Source organism: Gallinula chloropus, assembly GCF_964237585.1.
Source record: "Gallinula chloropus genome assembly, chromosome: 2".
Classification (NCBI taxonomy): domain Eukaryota; kingdom Metazoa; phylum Chordata; class Aves; order Gruiformes; family Rallidae; genus Gallinula; species Gallinula chloropus.
This window is the reverse complement of record NC_140086.1, coordinates 11,787,668-11,805,901: the sequence shown is the minus strand read 5'-3', so window position 1 is coordinate 11,805,901 and position 18,234 is coordinate 11,787,668. Positions and strand designations below refer to the sequence as shown.

Genomic DNA, 18,234 nt, shown 5'->3' with positions numbered 1-18,234 from the left:
ATTAAAAAGAAATAATCTAGCTCTGAAGTGTTGGCATCACTGTAGGAAATGAGGATACAGTGTAATATCTAGTCGTGTCTCATAAACATCCAGTCTCCTTTCTATTGCGATTTTAAAAATCATTTAATAAATACATAAATTTTCCAAGCACGTGGACCAGTGAGATGCTCTTTTATGCTAAGTGCTGCATATGGCTGATAAATGCCTGTTCACACCCCGGGGAGTTTCAAGGGATCTTACAAATACTTGGCATCGTTTCAGAAATGCACCTCTGACTTGAATATTTTTCCCCTCTCTCTCTTTTCCATCTCTGAACATTATGGGTCTGGCTTTATGGCTGGCTCAGCATGCTTACAGTTCTGGTCAGTCAGTGTATTGGCAGTTTTACTAAGATAATTAGTTGTGCAGGTGCAGTTAGGAGTAAAGTATGCTCTCTATACATCTGGCCTCCGTGGGAGAGGGGCTGTGCGAATCTGACTGCATGGGGACAGCGAGGGCAGTGCCAGCTCTGTCTTGCAGGGGCCCGGAGGCTTCTGCATCCTTTGCATCTGCACGCTGATGTCCATGCGACGTCAGAGCAATTCTGCAATAGCAGAAATAAGGAAGGGCTTAGGCCTGCGGCCGTTGAAAGGCCCATCTGTTGCAGAAATGAGTTGCGGGTTTGAATTGGATTGTAAAATGGGATATCGGCTCCCTGGGTGAACGCGCATGCTTGGAATAGAACTTTGGTGGGAGCTGACAGCTCTCAGAGAGGATGGTGGCTTGTGCCTGCCTGCAGCGCAGCGTGCTTGTGCGGCTCCACAGCCGCGGAGGTGTCTCTGCGCCCCTGCCCAACCAGAGCGTACGCTTCGGTTTAATGAAGGACTTCTTGAAGGATCTGCTGAAACTGGAGCTCCTGCTTAATTCTTTGTGAGGTTCGAACCGTATCTTACTGTTTTTAAAAGTAGGAATGAGAAGAGAGCTGATGCTTCCTGGCTGTATGTATTTCAGTAACTTTTACGTGAGGAATTACTGGCTAGGGAAAAAAAACAAGTGTGTATGTGTGCTTTTAAGGTGTCTGTGCATCCTGTGTTCATCTGAAGGTGTTCAATGGGTTATTACAGTATCACTGTTTTTCTACAGGCCTCTTTCTTCAGGCTTTTTCTGTAATTATGCAGGTGCAGTTCTACTAGACCTGGTGTGATAGAGCTTACAAGCATGACATCTTCATAAAAAAATACATGTTTTTTCCTTTTTGGTCTATGCAGACAGCACTGTCAGGCCCTGGGAAGGGGAAATGCTGATTTTTGTGACTGGGGAGGTGTTTCTGCTGCTTGCAGGAATAGCAAGGGCCCATCTTTTGCTCCCGGTCCGTTAGTTCAGTGAAGGCTGGTGGTGTCAGGTCCTCATGCTGCAGTGCACTGCAGCTGCCTACCCAACAGTTCAGCAGCTCAGGCTGGTCTGTCGGTGGAGCCTCTGTGCTGATCCGTCTCTGTGCGTTGCCACTGGAGAGACCAAGGCGATGGGCACGCCGAAATGATGGTCACAACGAAACGATGGGCACGCCACCCCAACCTTTGGCTGCTGGCCAGGGGTACAGCCCACCGTGGTCTGGGGTCCTGATCTGTGATCCTGGAAGGGTGCAGAGCTGCGAACTGAGCTAGTGGAGAGGGACAGGCGTACCTGGTCAGGAAGCTCTGGGCTGTTTGCAGCAAGGTGATACAGATCTCGCTGTGATGCACGATGTGTTACTTTCTGTCTCCTCGCTGTGCACCTGCACAGTTCCTGGCAATGTTTATGAGCAGCGAGAGGGAAGTAAAGATTCACTTTCTTGGACCCTTTAGGGTGATGTAGGATGTTTTCCCTTGTTGCAGGTGTGTTGGTTCCAGAGCCAGTCTGTCTGTCTATGGAGTAGCAGAGTGCTTATTGCCCTGGCAAGTGAATGCTGCTGCACGTTTGCAGCTACATGTGGTTTTCATGCCTGGAGATGCAGCGCCTGCCATTTGCTCCACTCAGTGCAGTTCAGTGGAGTACAGCATTTTCTGGAGTTGCCAGGGTTGCAATAACACGGGATTTCCGAATCTTTCCTCAGTTTTTTCTCTGGGAAGTTCCAGAGGTTGTTGAGGACAAGGCTTACTGGTGGTGCTTTTTTCCCTGTCACTCTAAGGGTGACACATGACAAGCAGCAAGATGGTTACTGGATGCATCAGCTCTGCTCAGCTGAAGGCAGCAGCCTGTCTTCAGGGTGACACAAACACTGGGACCAGCTGGGCAGATGAAGCAGATACGATGGTTTACAAGCATCCGGAGCTGTATGATCAAAATATCTTTTACTGCATCCCTGGGTGATACCATTCTTCATGTGAATTCAAGGTATGGATGTGAATGTTGATGTGCAGATACGTCCTACAAATCGGGGAGGGGGGGCTGGTTGAGTATCACCCAGCCGTTTCCAGGCAGGCTTGTCCCACCTGCTCTGATGTCTGTGTTGTCGTATCTTCACTGCTATTGATATCTTACATATACATACACTGCAGCAGATACTGCGGTTGCATCCCCCCACCATCTGGAAGGAAAAATGATCATGCTGGTAAAGCACATCAGGCAGCAAAGGGCTCTTGGCTGCAGCAGTGACAGGCAGAGCTGGAACCAGTGCCTGCTAGACAATTCAAATGAGAAACTACGGCAAGGGTGATTAGCCACCGGAACAAATTGCAAAGAGAAGGGGTGGGTTCCCTCTCTTGCTCATTCCGGCTTTAAAAACCCGAGTTAGAGAAAAAAACAACAACCCAGTAGAAGTTTTGTATAGAAATTACTGGGTAGGTTCCTGCAAATCAGCTCATTAGAAAGTCCCTTGATGGGAAAGGGGAGGTTTGACCATGCCCCCCCCCCCGCCCCCCTCCCCCCCCCCGCCCTGAGTTTGGGTTGTGTGGGCGCTGGGAGCCAACTTGTGCTACTGGAGAGCGTGCTGAGCTGAGATGGGGTGTGTGGAGCACCCTGGTGAGAAATGGCAGCCCAGAGTCCTGGAAGGACTGCGTGTTTGTGTGGGGGAGTGCCACTGCCATGAGATGTTTTGGAAGACAGAGCTGCAGGACATCAACAGCTTCCCAAGGGGACAAGATGACATCCCCAGGGTTGTCATCTACAATCTGGGGGCTTCCCCAGGCATGGGTCACAGCTTCTCTCCTGAAGGTAGGAATGAATAGCAGTGGAGCACAAAGGAAGTCCCAAAGGCTCTACCCTGTTTGGAGAGAGGATGTCCCTACCACAAGAGGAGTGCCCAAAGGTGTAGGCTGTTTCCTTAGGGGCAGGTGAAGAGCAGAGATGGGTGGGTAAGGCAAGACCACATCTGCCATGTGGTTTATGAGTCAGCTTGTGACTGTCCTCAGTTCAATGTGGGTTGTGCTGGGAACACTCAGGCTCTGAAATTGGCCAGTGCTGGGGTTTTAAGGTGGAAAGCTTGGGTCCAGTCCTCCTAACCATCCACCATAGTTTTCCATCTGTCCAGTATTGTCCAGTCCACTTCTCCCTCACTTATTCTGAGTGCCCTTTCTGTGCTGCTTGGCTTCCCTAGGTACGTGCTGGTTGGATGCCTGGTCTGCATATCAGCTTTTCCAGTGGAGTTGAGCTGTTTAAGGGTTATTGCACACCAGTGACATCTTTTGTGTAGATGAAGCATCCTGATGCCTTGTACTGATAGAAGTCATCATGTTAGAACTGCTGTAAGCTCTTCTGCATCAAGGGGGTGTTTTGCAAGGTAGCAGAATCGCTGTGTTGGAATGGCAGGGATAGAGTGTGGATGAGATCTCAGTCTGAGAAGGAGAAATGGAAATGTCTCCATGACCCAGGTTGTTTCATTGGTACCAGTGGGAATCCAAGTGGTGTTGTGCTGGAAAAGCCTCTGATGAGCATTTCATGCTTAGTGTTGGTGCGTCTGCCCCTGGTAACCATGCTTGCTTGGATGGATTTCCTCTGGTGGCCATTTTCAATGTGTAGGTGCAGTCTGTGGGTTTGGACCTAGAGGTCCAAAGTCATCCAGAAGCGGGTACAGGCCAGCCCCTCTGCTGCCCGCTTGGATGCTGCTTGCCTTGGGTCTCAGGATGTTTTGTGCCTTTCCTGGAATCCTGGTAGCTGGATTGAAAAGATTGCTTGCCTTGCGTTTTTTCTGCCGGTCAGGAGAACGGAAGCTTTTGATCTGTTCACCCGTGCTGCAGGGTCAGCATCCTGTGAGGTCCTGTATAAATCTCTGCTGCGGTTGGAGAGCTGTTGCCAGTAGTGTAGGAAGGAGAAGAAAAATCCAATTTAGGAGTATTATTATTTTTTTTTTAAATGCAACAACCCGTGACTCTTGATTAACACTTCATGTTCTGAGGCCTAGATTTTATCATATCACAGAATCACAGAACGTTAGGAGTTGGAAGGGACCTCAAAAGATAATCTAGGCCAACCCCCCTGCATCACCTAGACTAAATCACACAAGAACACGTCCGGGTGGGGTTTGAATGCCTCCAGAGAAGGAGACTCCACAACCTCTCTGGGCAGCCTGTCCCAGTGCTCCGTCACCCTCACAGTGAAAAAGTTCCTCCTTGTATTCATATGGAACTTCCTCTGCTCCAGCTTGCACCTACTGTCCCTTGTCCTATCACTGGCCGTCACTGAGAAGAGCCTGTCTCCGTCCTCCTGACTCTCACCCTTTACGTATTTCTAAACATTAATAAGGTCACCCCTCAGTCTCCTTTTCTCGAAGCTAAAGAGGCCCAGCTCCCTCAGCCTCTCCTCATAAGGAATGTGTTCTACTTCATCATCTTTGTGGCCTTGCACTGGACTCTTTCAAGGAGTTCTATGTCCTTCTTGAACTGAGTGGCCCAGAAATTTGGCAACCATCTCTTCTTGAAAATGTCAGTTGAGCAAAATCCTAGCCCAAATAAAACACATTGCATTGCCTTGCACAGTACCCTGCACTGGTGTGGAGTGGGCCTGGCACACACCAAGTGGAAGGGGCTTGCAGGCTGTGCAAGGAAGGAATGGGGCAACAGGCTGGAGTAGGTTCAGCAAGGTGTCTTTTCCTGGCCAGCTTTCTGCCAGGTGTCCTCGCAGCATGGTGCTGGATCGGGTATTGCTTGGGTATCGCTGTTCCCAGGCAGTGGTGTATCGCTGACGTATATGTGACATTGTGTGTGCTGGTTTACGTGGTGGAAACAGCAGCTGTGGGCTCGTGCCTCAGCATGTGGGATGTGGAGCAATGGCTGAAGCCCAGGCTGTACTCAAACCCTTTACTTTGCATCTCCTCTGTATGGAAAAAGGTCTATCACGGGTCTCTCTTTGCTCATATTCAAGTTTGGGATTATTATTGTTATTATCATCATCATCATCATTGCTTTTGTCATCATCATTACCACTATCATTATTACTATAATATTAGCTGTGTTGCAGGCATAAAGTTAATTTTACATTAACGCAGTCATGCAGTCTCTGGATGTGACGTACCAAGAGCCCTTTGTGCTTCAGCTGATGCTGTAAATAGGTAGTCACACCTATCAGCACAGTGACCTGTAATTTAGCACGCAGAGCAAAAAGCTACATTAGATCCTTTTGGAAATATTTAATAATGTTTCCACCCCTACTTAAATAATGATAGGTTGTGTCTTATTTTTTTTTCCTCCTTCATAAAAGTAGGGAAGTCTGAAATAGGTTTTCCCAGAAGTGATCGTGGAGGAGTCAAGGCCAGGAGTTTCGCGCTGCGGCACAGTCAGTCGAGATGCTGCTTAGGGGTTTTAGACAATACCATGTTTGCCGTGTGAATTGGTGGATCATTTGATTTACTGATGTGTCAAACCTGCCTCTGGTTCTGCTCAGTTTGGTTTTGGGGATGGAGTGGGCAAAGCTTTCATTTTTTCCTTAAAAAGGCTGCTTTAGATTATATAAAAACACCTACAAAAAAGTAGGCCTGATGATTGATGTTACAGAGGAAACAATCAGCCTTGCTTATGAGCTGGGAGGTTAGACTGGAGACGCCAGAGTATTCTTCCCACCAGCAGTTCTCTGTTTCTGTGGTAACTGAGGAGCAATTGAAAAGTCTCTGGCTGTGGAGCAAGATGGAAGGAGGCCCAGCTTTCATGAACGTACAAGATGAGTCAGTAAATGCGATTAAGATGATCAGATTCAGAGGGGAAGGAAGGTGCTCCCCTTTGCAGTCCAGGACATTGAAGCTGTGAGAAGTTTGTCTTGAGTTGTTCTCCTTGGGTAGTTTGTATTAAGAGCCACCAGTCCAGTGGCTTGGGCAGATGACGTGGTTCCCAGTGCTTGACCGTGGATGGGATTTGGGAGCTCTGCCGTTGGCAAGCCATTCCTTCTCCCTCCCCTTCTGCTCTTCTTCTGTTTGCCTCTTTCATATGGAAACACATCATGGCAGATGCTGCCTTTCGTATGGTTGTTCACAGCGTAGGACAGTAGAGTCCTGATGTCAGGACTGTCTTTGAGACAGGTTGTAGCCTGTTCAGAGCTGAAGATTGCCATTAACATAAGCCATAACATTGTATCCTGTGGTGGTACAGCCTGTACATCACTGTTGGTACCCACTGTCCCCGTCTTCCTTCTGAATCTTGATGACCTAAGAGACTTTTAGCAATAGACATTATTTTGCACAACGTTTTTAGTAACAGTGAGTATTTTTCTTGGGTACTTTAGTGAGACAAATTACAATAGATAGGATTTCATTTCTGTACATCACTCTGTTAATTAACTGCTAACGCTGCCTCAGGGTGCAAGGCAGTATGGGAGGGGAATGTACGAGAGGGATTAAACAACCCTCAGTCACTTCTGCTGATCCAGCAGGATGGAGGGAGCTTACAGCTGGTCTTGTTAGTGCAGTTTACCTCCTTCTAATAGTATTAGGAGTGCTAATATTCAGAGTGGCAAACCTGTATCTTGTTCTGCCTAGAAAATCTGCATTCTGAGCAGGTAAAAATGCTGTTGTCTCCGCTGTGGCAGCAGAAAGACAGCTAAAGCTCATGAAGGTTTGAGATACCATCAGGGATGGAGCCGGCTTGTGGGATGCTGGGAGCTGTGCTCTTTTGAAAGTCTTGAATTCTGGGCTAAATGCACTTAAGGTCACCCTGAGGCATGACAGAGCCTGTAGAGCCATGAAGTGCTGCTTAAAACATTAAAATTTCGTTGGAAATTAAGGGGTTTCAATACCCATTAGAAGAAGTTGACAACCATTAAATCTGAGCTCATGCAGCTGTGATTTCACCAGAGGCTTGGCCAGCAGAAAGGGTCTGTCCAGGGAGGCTCCTGACCTCTCTCCAAGGTGACACTCCAGAAGGACTATGAAGTCACCCAAAGGGTTCCTGCTACCACAGGATGACATTTGTCTCCTCCCACCATTCTTTACACTTGGAGCCCCACACTAACTTTTAGTACATGACCTATCTGGGCAACCCATGCTTAGGTGACCATAGTGTGAAGATGATCCATAGCTCTGTTTAATGTTTTTGCACCCAGTGGCTGGCAGAGAGCTGAGTTATTGGACATTGTTGGCTCATTGGTGAGATACAGCTCTCTGAGTTCCAGCAATGCAGTTGAACATGAGGAAGGGGTTGAAGAGTCTGCCACTGCCATGCTGGGTCTGTTGGATGGTGGTCCTTGTACACAACTGGACAGTTGAGTTAGTGGATTAGGAGTGCTCTTGAATTTCTTCTGGTGGTAAGATCTTTAGCTCTTCTGGTGTTTTGGCATCTATAGCTGATGAGGAGATACAGCCCCCATCTTCCTGGGAAGAGTCCTGGTCTTGGCCTTGATGCACTGTGTCTTGGTTTGACAACAGCAATGACATACCTTTGTAGTAAGCCTGCAAGTGAAAGAAAGTTTGGCCAGTCCAGAAAGCTGCAGCCCATCTCCACCGCTGTGTGGGCAGCTTGTGATGTCTTTCTATGCTAGCTTCTCTTGGAAATAAAGTTTTGAGGTCTTTTGTTCTCTTTTTAGGGTGCTCCCTGTATTGCTTCAGGTAGCAGAAAGACTGCTTAAAGCTTTGTGCCAAAGACCTCAGGAGCTTTCTGCAAGGAAATGAAGCTCTGCTCTCTGAGGGTCCAGTTTCACGTGGTCTGGGCAACCTGAGGAGATAAGGACTGCCACAAACCTCATTGTATTCTGCTCCCAGTGCAAGGTATGTTCAATTGAAGGTCTTTTTTTTTAAGTATACAGCAACGTTTTGTATAATTTTTAAAGACAGTTAAGTAACACACAAGCAAAACAAGGCCCTCCACCACTGGGTTGGAGGAAGAGGAGAAAAAACATGTCTCAGATGTTAGCTCATAACTTACTGTAGCACCTGAAAGATAATCCAGTGATGACTGCAGTGTTTAGACTGAGCATTGTGGAAAATGCATTTGGCTCTAATTCCAGTTACCTGCAGTGATTTGAGCCTTTTCAGAATATAAACTTAAGTAGCACAACTGAGGTGTGTGCCCATAGTTCCTTAGCTCTTTCCTCCCTTTCCTCTCTTTACCTCTTTCAGACTAGGGTTAATTACCAGGAATTTTCTGTGGACACAAGACTGGCTTGTGACACCCTGTCATATTAACAGGTCATGGGAAGCTGTTTTACCTAGTTAAATGTTAAATTATGCTTTGGGTTTTGTTTTCCATTCCATTGGCTCCTTTATCACCTTATGGCCAGGCTCATAGATGCCACTTTAATTCATGTATGACTCTTGGTCCCTGTCTTGTTTTGTTTGTCCCAAAATGTGATAGATAAACAAACCAGCAGTCAGAAGAGCAGTCGTGAAGTCAAGATCATGGTGGACGTTGTGGCCACGTTAGGTAGGGATTCTTCTCTGTGTGGTTTGATGGATGTGGTGGTTCTGATGTGGCTTACTACTTACTACTGGTTGTTTCACCAATAGGGGATCTTTACACCATATCCATTAGTGGTTTAAGTGGGATTTTGGAGAACAGGGAATGGGTGGATCTTGCTCAGGCTTTGTTGTGGCTGACCCCTTCCCGGCTTCCTGTCTAAAAGCAAGATTGTTAGATGTGCCCATCCAAGGCTGCCATGTATGGTGAGATGTAGGTTGCTCCTCTGGCATGTCTTTTGCTCCTCTCTGGTCAGCCTGCCTTATTTGCTTCTGCTTTCTATCTATATCTTGGTTTTACACTAGGTCATTGGATCTCTGGATCAGAGACTGGTCCTTCTATTCTATTTTTGTACAACACCCAGCACAGACACATTTGATATCTCAAGCTCTTGGTGGTGCTGTACGTAATGTCAATAGCTAATAGCAGTGATATTCCTCCCGGGGATCTGTGGCTGTCCTTGCACACGATGGAGACACGATGGCCAGAAATGCGCTGCTGTAGCTTGAATTTTCTTTAATGTCTTCTGTGTTGTTTTAGCTCTAATTATCAGTAAACATGGTGGCCCACTTGGTACAGGAATTGTACAGAAAGCATCCCCATGCAGGTGAAAACTCTGTGCTGACCCCTCAGAGCCAGTGGGGAAGTGTTTGCTTTTGTTCAGGGCAACGTAGATAAATCACTGCAGTTTGTCAGTATATAGCTACAGCCAAGTAACCTTTATATGTACTTTTAGATAGATGCACACATATGTGTGAAAGCATTATCTCCTGTTAAGCTCTAACTTTGCTTCCTCCTCCTAGTTTCCTTCCGCTTCTCTTTTTCTGTTCCACTTCATGTTGGAGCTTTATGGCTGTGGTGTTTCCTCATACATACGTTTCCCCTTTTTTTAGCCTTCTTTCCCCTTTTTTTCCTATTCTGGCTTTTCATTCTTCACCTTCTCATCCATGTGTTTCTACTCCAAGTTGATTTATAAGTTCTCTTCTGCTTGGCTCCTCCTCTCCTTTGCTGGGGCAGGTTGGCTGAGCACCCTGTTACCATCTCTGCACACCCTGAGAGTTTGTGGCCCCTGTAGTGGCCGCAGCCGTGCCCCTTGTTTCTTGAAAAACGGAATAAGGGAGTTGGCGCCGCTCTTGTTTCCCTTCTCTCTGAGTCTCAGCCTCACAGTTTTGGCTTCTCTTGCCTGTTCTGGATTGCAGCTGGTGTGGCGGGGTGGATGTTTCTTGGGTCTGATGGTTAACAATAAGATTGGGGTTCATGTTCACAGTGCTTCTTGCCTGCACCCTGGGCTCAGTGATGCTCCTTCCGTGATGGCTGCAGTCAGCACTGCAGGTCCTGGCTCTGCATTCCTGCTTCTGCCTCTCTTACCTTCCTGCTGCTCATTTTAGCAGCCCTCTGGCTTGCCGCAATCCCACAACTTTTCCACCTGGTTTCATCCCATTTTCTGCTCTCCAGAGGGATGTAACCCAGTTTGTGGTGGTCCTGGGAGGGCTGCTGTACCCCAATGGCAGAGCATCAGGGTGTGTGAGCAGAGTTTGTGCATGCGTCAGTGCTGGCTTGACTTGAGCAATCCTGATTCCCGTGAGAAAATGCTGCCCAGGGGAGAGTGGGTGGGAGGTTGGGGAGCGGGGGGTGATTTAAATGGAGGTGAGTGCACGTCCTGCATAGTGCTTTCCACTTTGGTGTGGCAGTGAGGGCTGCGAAGGGCAGTGTTTGTTAGGGGGTTCCCTTGTAGATGATAAAGCAGTTGCAGTTGCTTCCGATTATAGAAACGGAGGGATCTGAAATCAGGAAATGCTTTGATGCTGGTGATCTGAAGAACACGCTCCATATCACTTGACAGCAGACATTTTATTCTTGGCCGCATCAGTCTTGCAGCAAATGAGTTGGTTGGGTGGCTTTGCTTGCACAGCTGTTTTTTTTTTTTCCCCCAAAAAAAATCCCAGGCCGATGCTTCCCAGCCCTGCTTTGTGGCATTGGTTTCTTCAATGGGTGGTAATTCCCAAACGTGCCCAGCCTGCACTCCACGGAGGTCAGGTTGGGTGAGCTCTGCCGTGCACAGTTTGGGGAAATGGATCTGCAGAGGGGGCTTTCCTTGGGATAAATGGAAAGATTTGGGAGTTTTATTGGAAAAGCGTAACACGAGCAGAAAGTGTGAAGGGATATCATCAAGGTGAATAAACAGAAATCAAACCCCAGACTGTTCTGATGATGACACGTGAGGCTTCTTGTCTGAAATGTGAACACTCAGTGTTGTGTTTCATTCAGGATGACTCTTCATTTTTTTTTTCCTTCTTTTTTCCCCCCCTCTCTGCAATGCAGATTGCTTTCACCAGCCATGCAAGTGTCCCGTGCCGTCTACCCCTGCCCCTCAGCCCCCCCGCTTGGATGAGGGGCTATTTCAGGCCATGTTGATAACCTGATCTTGCTGATGACCCTTGCACCCGAGGATCATTTAGTGCCAATTGTTAGGGTGCTTTGCTTTTTTTAAGGCGCTTGGTCCTGATCCTATTTCTTCAGCACATCCAAATGAGATTTTTTTGCCCTGGTGTAGTTTGGCTTGGGAACGGGATGTTTATTTACACACAGGCTTGGTGCTTTCAGTCCACTGCACATGACAGTAGCACCTGGACTTTTCTCGTAGCTGCAGCCTTTGGGATGGGACACTGAGGGACACTGGTTGACTTGGGATGGAGAGGAGCTTGCCTTGGAAAGGATAAGGTGAGGGTCATGGCTAAGGTAGCCTGGCAAACAGCTAGAAAAGACTTTTTAAAAGCCAGGTCTACTTAATGTGGGGTTGCCACTGTGCAGGTTGTCTTAGGTTTGATGGTGAGGCTTGTGGTGCTGCTGGTCCTACATTGTTGGGCTCAAGTATGGTAGACTTGGTGTGCTGGGAAAGATGCTCATGTTTTCCTTAGCCAGCATCCAATCTCTGGACCTGGTCCTAGGCACATGTTTCAGAAGAAAACAAAGTGGGTGAAAGTGAAATAGATGACAAAAAAGTAGCCCAATCATATGAGCAATTTTCTGCTAAAACATTTCAAGCTCAGGTTGGCTGGTGCCCAAGTCATCCCTTCCTGCTGGAGGGCTTGATGGTGAGTTGTAGGTGGCAGATCTCAGATAGCTTACAGCATCTCAGCAAACAAATCTTTTTTTTTTTCCTGTCTCATCCCCCCAGGATCTAAGTGTGTGGCCTTTGCGACTTGAGGATCTCTTTTAAGCAGCTAAATTTTTTTTCTAAGCAAAACATGTTTCTGCGCTGCAGTTGAGAGATAAATATAGCTGGTGAATTGAAAGAAGGCCATAGGATGTGTTATGTTGCCTTACCCAGTATTTTTTTCTTCTTCTTCTTTTTCTGGTGATTCTGTGCTAACTCAAAATGGAAAACCTGAAAGATGTTATTTTTTCCCCATTGAAAGAAATTACACACGCCCGAATGCCATTCACTGCCTTACGCTGCAGCCAGTAAAGGATTAAAGCTCCCCACCCCTCTCCTTCAGCTCGGCGCTGAGTGTTTGAAAAGCCGGCGCGTTTGCAGCTGAGCCAGCTCTAATAATAATAATTCGGGTTGAGGAGCGCAGAGCAGCCTGTGATTAGCAAAAGAATGACTGTGCAGTGTGTAAGTTGAGGGGTGGGATTTTGACATGGCGGGAGGAAGGCGCACGCTGCAGCTGCCGGGGAAGGCAGGCGGCTCATGTCACCCTGTTGACGTTCTCCGTGCGAAGTTGGGTACGGGAACCGCGCGGAGCTTGTGAAACGATGGTCGCGTTTCAGCTTTTCCAGTAATTTCTCTTGATAAAGAGCAGCCAGAAAGCTTGTAAATAAAAGTATCGTGCTGTACTCTGCTCTCCAGGGTAGGGTTTTTATTTTTTTTTTTTTCTTTTAAAGTTTGGATGCAGTTGTAAGATACGTTCTCTCTGCTTGCCAGGAGACCAAACTTTGACTAGCTGTTGGCTCTAGGACCTAAAAAACAGGCTAGGAAACCTTCCAAAACTTCTTCATGGGTACTGGTTCAGATCCGGGTCAGCAGGATTGAGAGAGACATCTCTATTGCATAATGCTGCTCTGACATGTATAAAGCCAAATTCATCAGCTCATAGCTGATGACTCGTTGCCTTAAAATCTATTCTGCCCTGCTGCATAGCAGTGAGAGGGCATTTTATGCGTGCTTTCCCTTCCGCTCTTCGTCAGCCAGGGCAGGGTTTCTCCCCAGCTGCAGGCAGGTGGCTGTGCACAGGGCCGGTTGGGAGGTGACACCGTGCACATGGGTGACATCAGGTGTGCGAGGCTTTGGGGCAGTGCTCACCTGAGGACATGCACAGGTGGGTCTGGGATGAGGAACCTGGGTCCTGGAGTGGAATACCTTCCTTATTAATGAGGAGAGGCCGAGGGAGCTGGGCCTCTGTAGCTTGGAGAAGAGGAGACTTTATTAATGTTTAGAAATATGTGAAGGGTGAGAGTCAGGAGGATGGAGCCGGGCTCTTCTCAGTGATGGCCAGCAATAGGACAAGGGGCAGCAGGTGCAAGCTGGAGCATAGGAAGTTCCTTGTGAATATAAGGAGGAACTTTTTAACTGTGAGGATGATAGAGCACTGGGACAGGCTGCCCAGAGAAGTTGTGGAGTCTCCTTCTCTGGAGACATTTGAACCCACCTGGATGTGTTCCTGTGTGATTCAGTCTAGGTGATCCTGCTCTGGCAGGGGGGTTGGCCGAGATTATCTTTTGAGGTTCCTTCCAACTCCTAACATTCTGTGATTCTGTAATTCTGAGGGCAGTTGGAACTGATCCAGACCAAAACAAGAAGGAGAGCTTGGGAAATGGAACCAGGATGGACATCCTCAGACCCAGTTGTGGTCCTGCTGCCATCCTGCCTAACCTCTCCCCTTTTAAAAATAATTTATCCGCATATAAATATTGTACCCATTGAGATAAGCCTTTAAAACAAATAGGTTTGAGGTAAAATTAATATAGGGTGCTCACATCAGTTTAACTGAAGCGTAGTAGATTGTAGCTCTTCCAGACTCCCTTAAGTATTTGCATAGGACTAGTGCAAGTAGGGCCCTGATTCTCCCCCGTGGTGCTTGCAACCATAATAGACAAATAATAATAATTAAAAAAAAAGCGCCCCTTAATTATGCTTGTTTTACTTGGGGCAAGCGGGTGGAGTGTGTCCTTTGATCCTTTCTAAGCTTCATTTTCTGCATTTTTGTGTTTTTCTTTCCCATCTCTCTTGTTGACGATAATCAGGAGGATGTGTGTGTTCATGCATGTATGGATACACATGCCACACATTCACACACACATCCTGGCTCTTTTTCTGTATTATAAAATAAAGATATTTCTTCCCCCCCCATGTTGAAGACAGTCGCTGTCGCCTGCATGCAACAAAATCAGCCCTTAATACCACTGTATGAAGTTCAGGAAAACCCGGTGAACATTTTTCTAATAAGAGGATATTCTGGTCCTCCTGATAATCAGCCCCCCATTGTAAACTCATTTTGACTCACACTTTTAAATCTTTGTTCCAGTGGAAACGATTTTTATGGGCAGCCCAAATAGGCATTAAATCCTGTTTGGGTTTTTTTTTTTTGGTGTTTTTTTTTAAGCAGAGTTGCTTAAAATAGTACAGATTCTGAATCAGAAGAGTGGCTCCAAGGGAAAAGAGAAAGATTGAAACAATGCAAATCGTTGTTTGGTGGCATAAACCTTTTGTCCCACCCCTGCCCTTGATAGAAATTTGGCAGAGGCAGAGGCTGGGTTTCCTTGCTCTGAGACACTGCATGCTTGTGATTGCTCTGTGCAGTTGGGTTTCCATCCTCCCTGCTGATGGTCACCCTCCCATTATTTTAGGGATGCCAGAAAATTACTTTGGAAGTCAAAACTATGCCAGTCTTATGCACATTTATTCCCCTGCTTCCTGCAGCCTTCCAGTATTTGCAAGGAAAAGGCTTTTCTGGCAAATGTGCTGGCATCTTGGAAACATGGTGTCCCCATGATTTTTTGGTGTTAACCTCCTTTTTTCCTTTCCTTTCTCCCATACTGTGGATAGGACATGTCCAAATGGCCCGTAGCTCTTCTCACTGGTCCCGCAGTTTATCCATCACCTTTGTTTTCAGTGTCTGGGACTGCTGTGGCAGCAGCAGCACTTGGGACTATGGCATGATAAGGTGGTGGGATCAGTAGCCCAGCTGAAGTCCATCTACACCAATGCACACAGCATGGGCAGCAAGCAGCAGGAGCTGGAAGCCATCAGGCAACTGGAAAACTATGGTACAGTTGCCGTCATGGAAACATGGTGGGATGACTCGCACAACTGGAGTGCTGCAATGGATGGCTACAGAATCTTCAGGAGGGATAGGCCAGGAAGAAGAGGTGGTGGGGCTGCCCTTTTTGTTAGGGACTGTTTTGACTAACGCTGGACAATGGTGTTGATAGAATTGAATGTTGAAGAATCAGGGGGAAGGCCAACAAGGCAGATACCATGGTGGGAGTCTGTTACAGACAACCCAGCCAGAATGCAGAGGCAGACAGATGTCGAAACTAGGGGGCAGTGTGATGGTTGGAGGCTGTCTTGGGCATAGAAATCACAAAATGGTAGAGTTTGTGATTCTCAGAGAAATAAGGAAAGGGGTCAGCAGAACTGGCACCATGTTTCAGAGGGCAGACTTCGGCTTGTTTAGGAACCTGGTTGGCAGAGTCCCTTTGGATGCAGTCCTGAAGGACAAAGGACTTCAAAGGCTAGACATCCTTGAAGAAGGAAATCTTAAAGGCGCAGGAGCTGGCTGTCCTTTTGTGCCAAAAAATGGGCTGGCGGGGAAGAAGACCAGAGGGCTTTGACTGAGACTCATAGGAAAAAAGAGAGTTTATGATCTTTGCAAGAAGGGGCAGGCAACTCAGAAGGACTATAAAAATGTCATTAGGCTATGCAAGGATAAAATTAGAAGGTCCAAAGCCCAGCTAAAACTTACCTGGCTACTACAGTTAAAGACAATTAAAAAATGTTTCTATAAATGTATTAACAACAAAAGGAGGGCTAAGGAGAATCTCCATCCTGTGTTGGAAGTAGGAGGAAATGTAGTGACAAAGGTTGAGGTACTTAATGCCTTCTTTGCCTCAGTCTTTAGCAGTAAGACCAGTTGTTCTCCAAGTATGCAGCCCCCCCGAGCTAGAAGACAGGGATGGGGAGCAGAGTGAAGCCCCATAATCCAGGGGGAAAGGTTAGTGACTTGCTACGCCATTTAGAGACACAGAGGTCTGTGGGGCCAGGTGGGATCCACCCCACCACAGGGTACTGAGGTAGCTGGTGGGAGCGCTCATCAAGCTACTTTCCATCATTTATCAGCAGTCCTGGCAGAGTGGGTAGGTCCCTGTTGACTGGAGGTTAAGATAATGTGGCAGCCATCTTCAAGGAAGGAAGATCCTCCAGAAGCAGGATCCAGGGATCTTCAGGCCTGTCAGTCTGACCTCAGTGCCAAGGGAAGGTCATGGAGCAGGTCATTTTGACTACCATCATGTGTCATGTATAGGAAAACCATGTGATCAGGTCCAGTCAGCGTGGGGTCATGAAAGGCAGGTCCTGCTTGACTGACCTGATCTTTTATGACAAGGTGACCCACTTAGTGGAGGAGGGAAAGGCAGTGGATGCTGTATACCTGGACTTTAGTAAAGCCTTTGACACTGTTTCCCACAGCATTCTCCCAGAGAAACTGGCTGCTCATGGCTGGAAGAGGTGTGCTCTTCATAGGGTAAAAACCGGCTGGGTGGCTGGGCCCAAAGGGTAGTGGTGAATGGATTTAAATACAGTTGGTGGCCAGTCACAAGTGATGTCCCCCAGGGCTCAGTACTGGTGCCTGTTTTCTTTAATAGCATTATCAATGCTCTGGGGGAATAAGTGCACCCTCAGTCTGCTCACAGACAGCAATAAGTTGTAGAGGAGTGTTGATTGCTTGAGTGTAGGAAGGCTCTGCAGGGGGATCTGGTCAGGCTGAATCAATGGGCTGAGACCTGCTATATGAGATACAATAAGGCTCAGGGCAGGGCCCTTCACTTGGGTCACAACAGCCCCAGGCAGCTCTACAGGCTTGGGGCAGAGCGACTGGAAAGCTGCCTGTCAGGAAAGGACCTGGGGGTGTTGGTTGACAGCTGCCTGAACACGAGCCAGCAGTGTGCCCAGGTGGCCAAGAAGGCCAACGGCATCCTGTATTGTGTCAGGAATAGCATGGCCAGCAGGGGTAGGGAAGTGAGCATCCCACTGTGCCCAGCACTGGTGAGGCTGCACCTCGAGTGCTGTATTCAGTTTTGGGTCCTTCATTACAAGGACACTGAGGTGCTGGAGCAAGTCCAGAGAAGGGCCAAAAAGCTGATGAAGGGTCTAGAGCCCCAGTCTTATGAGGAGCAACTGAGGGAACTGGGTTGTTTAGCCTGGAGAAGAGGAGGCTGAAGGGAAACCTTATCACTCTACAGTAGAAGAGGTTGTAGCCAGGTGGGGATTGGTCTCTTCTGACAAGTAACAAGCGATAGGACTAAAGGAAATGGTCTCAATTTGTGCCAAGGGAGGTTTAGATTGGATATTAGGAATTTTTCTTTCACAAAATTGTTATCAATCATTGGAACAGGCTGCCAGGCGAGTAGTTGAGTTGCCATCTCTGGAGGTATTTAAAATACAAGTAGCTGTGGCGCTCAGGGACATGATTTAGTAGTGGTGGACTTGGCAGCGTTAGGTTAATGGTTGCATTCGCTGATCTTAATGGTCAATTCCAACCTAAATGATTCTGTGATTTCATCACGATAATTCATGCCTCAGGGACAGCACGACTTGTGCTAACAACATGATGGGTGGCTCAGAGGGGTTTGTTCCCAGGTCAGGATGAGCTGAGAAAACCTGTTCTGATTTTCCAGTGCTGTAGAAGATGCTCCTGCATGTATGGTGGAGTTTGCAGGCAGCATTGCAGCAAGGAACCTCAGGCCTCCTAAATTTCCTTTGGCTCTTCATTCCTGAGAAATCCACTATTGAAAGACAGCATGCATAATTTCCTCCTTCTCCTCCCCACCCATCCAGATGTTGGTTTTGGTGCTGGCATAGCAGCTGGGTACCCCCCATACGGGCTGTTGCCCTAGTGCCTGCTATGCTGCAAGTGATGGGGGCACTGCCTCCGGTGTGGGCTTTGGTGGGGGACCTTCCCCTGGCCGGTGGGAAGGGCTCTCCTCTTGGCTGGCCTTGGCTATCTGGGCGCGTACCTCCGTGTGTATGCACTTAGCCTGGGTAAACAAGAGCTGAGCTCTCGTTGCCGCTTTATCGAGCAGGAACGGCAGCCGCGGTGTCAACAGCTTTTATACCAGGCAGGGTGTGTGCACACTTGCTTTTCCATTCCTTGGTCTCAGGTGCTTCCTTTGTTCACACTGG

The 18,234-nt window shown here is 47.7% G+C and overlaps 1 long non-coding RNA gene across 3 annotated transcripts in view; it reads left to right on the top strand.

The window, feature by feature from the left end:
* Positions 1 to 2,306: 2,306 nt before the first annotated feature.
* LOC311205641 overlaps positions 2,307 to 18,234 on the top strand; it is a 67,701-nt gene continuing 51,773 nt past the window's right edge. Inside the window, exon 1 of one of the 3 annotated variants that reach the window (XR_014618162.1) lies at positions 2,307 to 2,352. This is a non-coding gene — a long non-coding RNA (uncharacterized lncRNA). Of the gene's footprint in view, positions 2,353 to 8,045; positions 8,144 to 8,766; positions 8,799 to 18,234 lie in introns of those variants that run through there. The other 2 variants (XR_014618163.1, XR_014618164.1) reach the window with 2 other exon arrangements.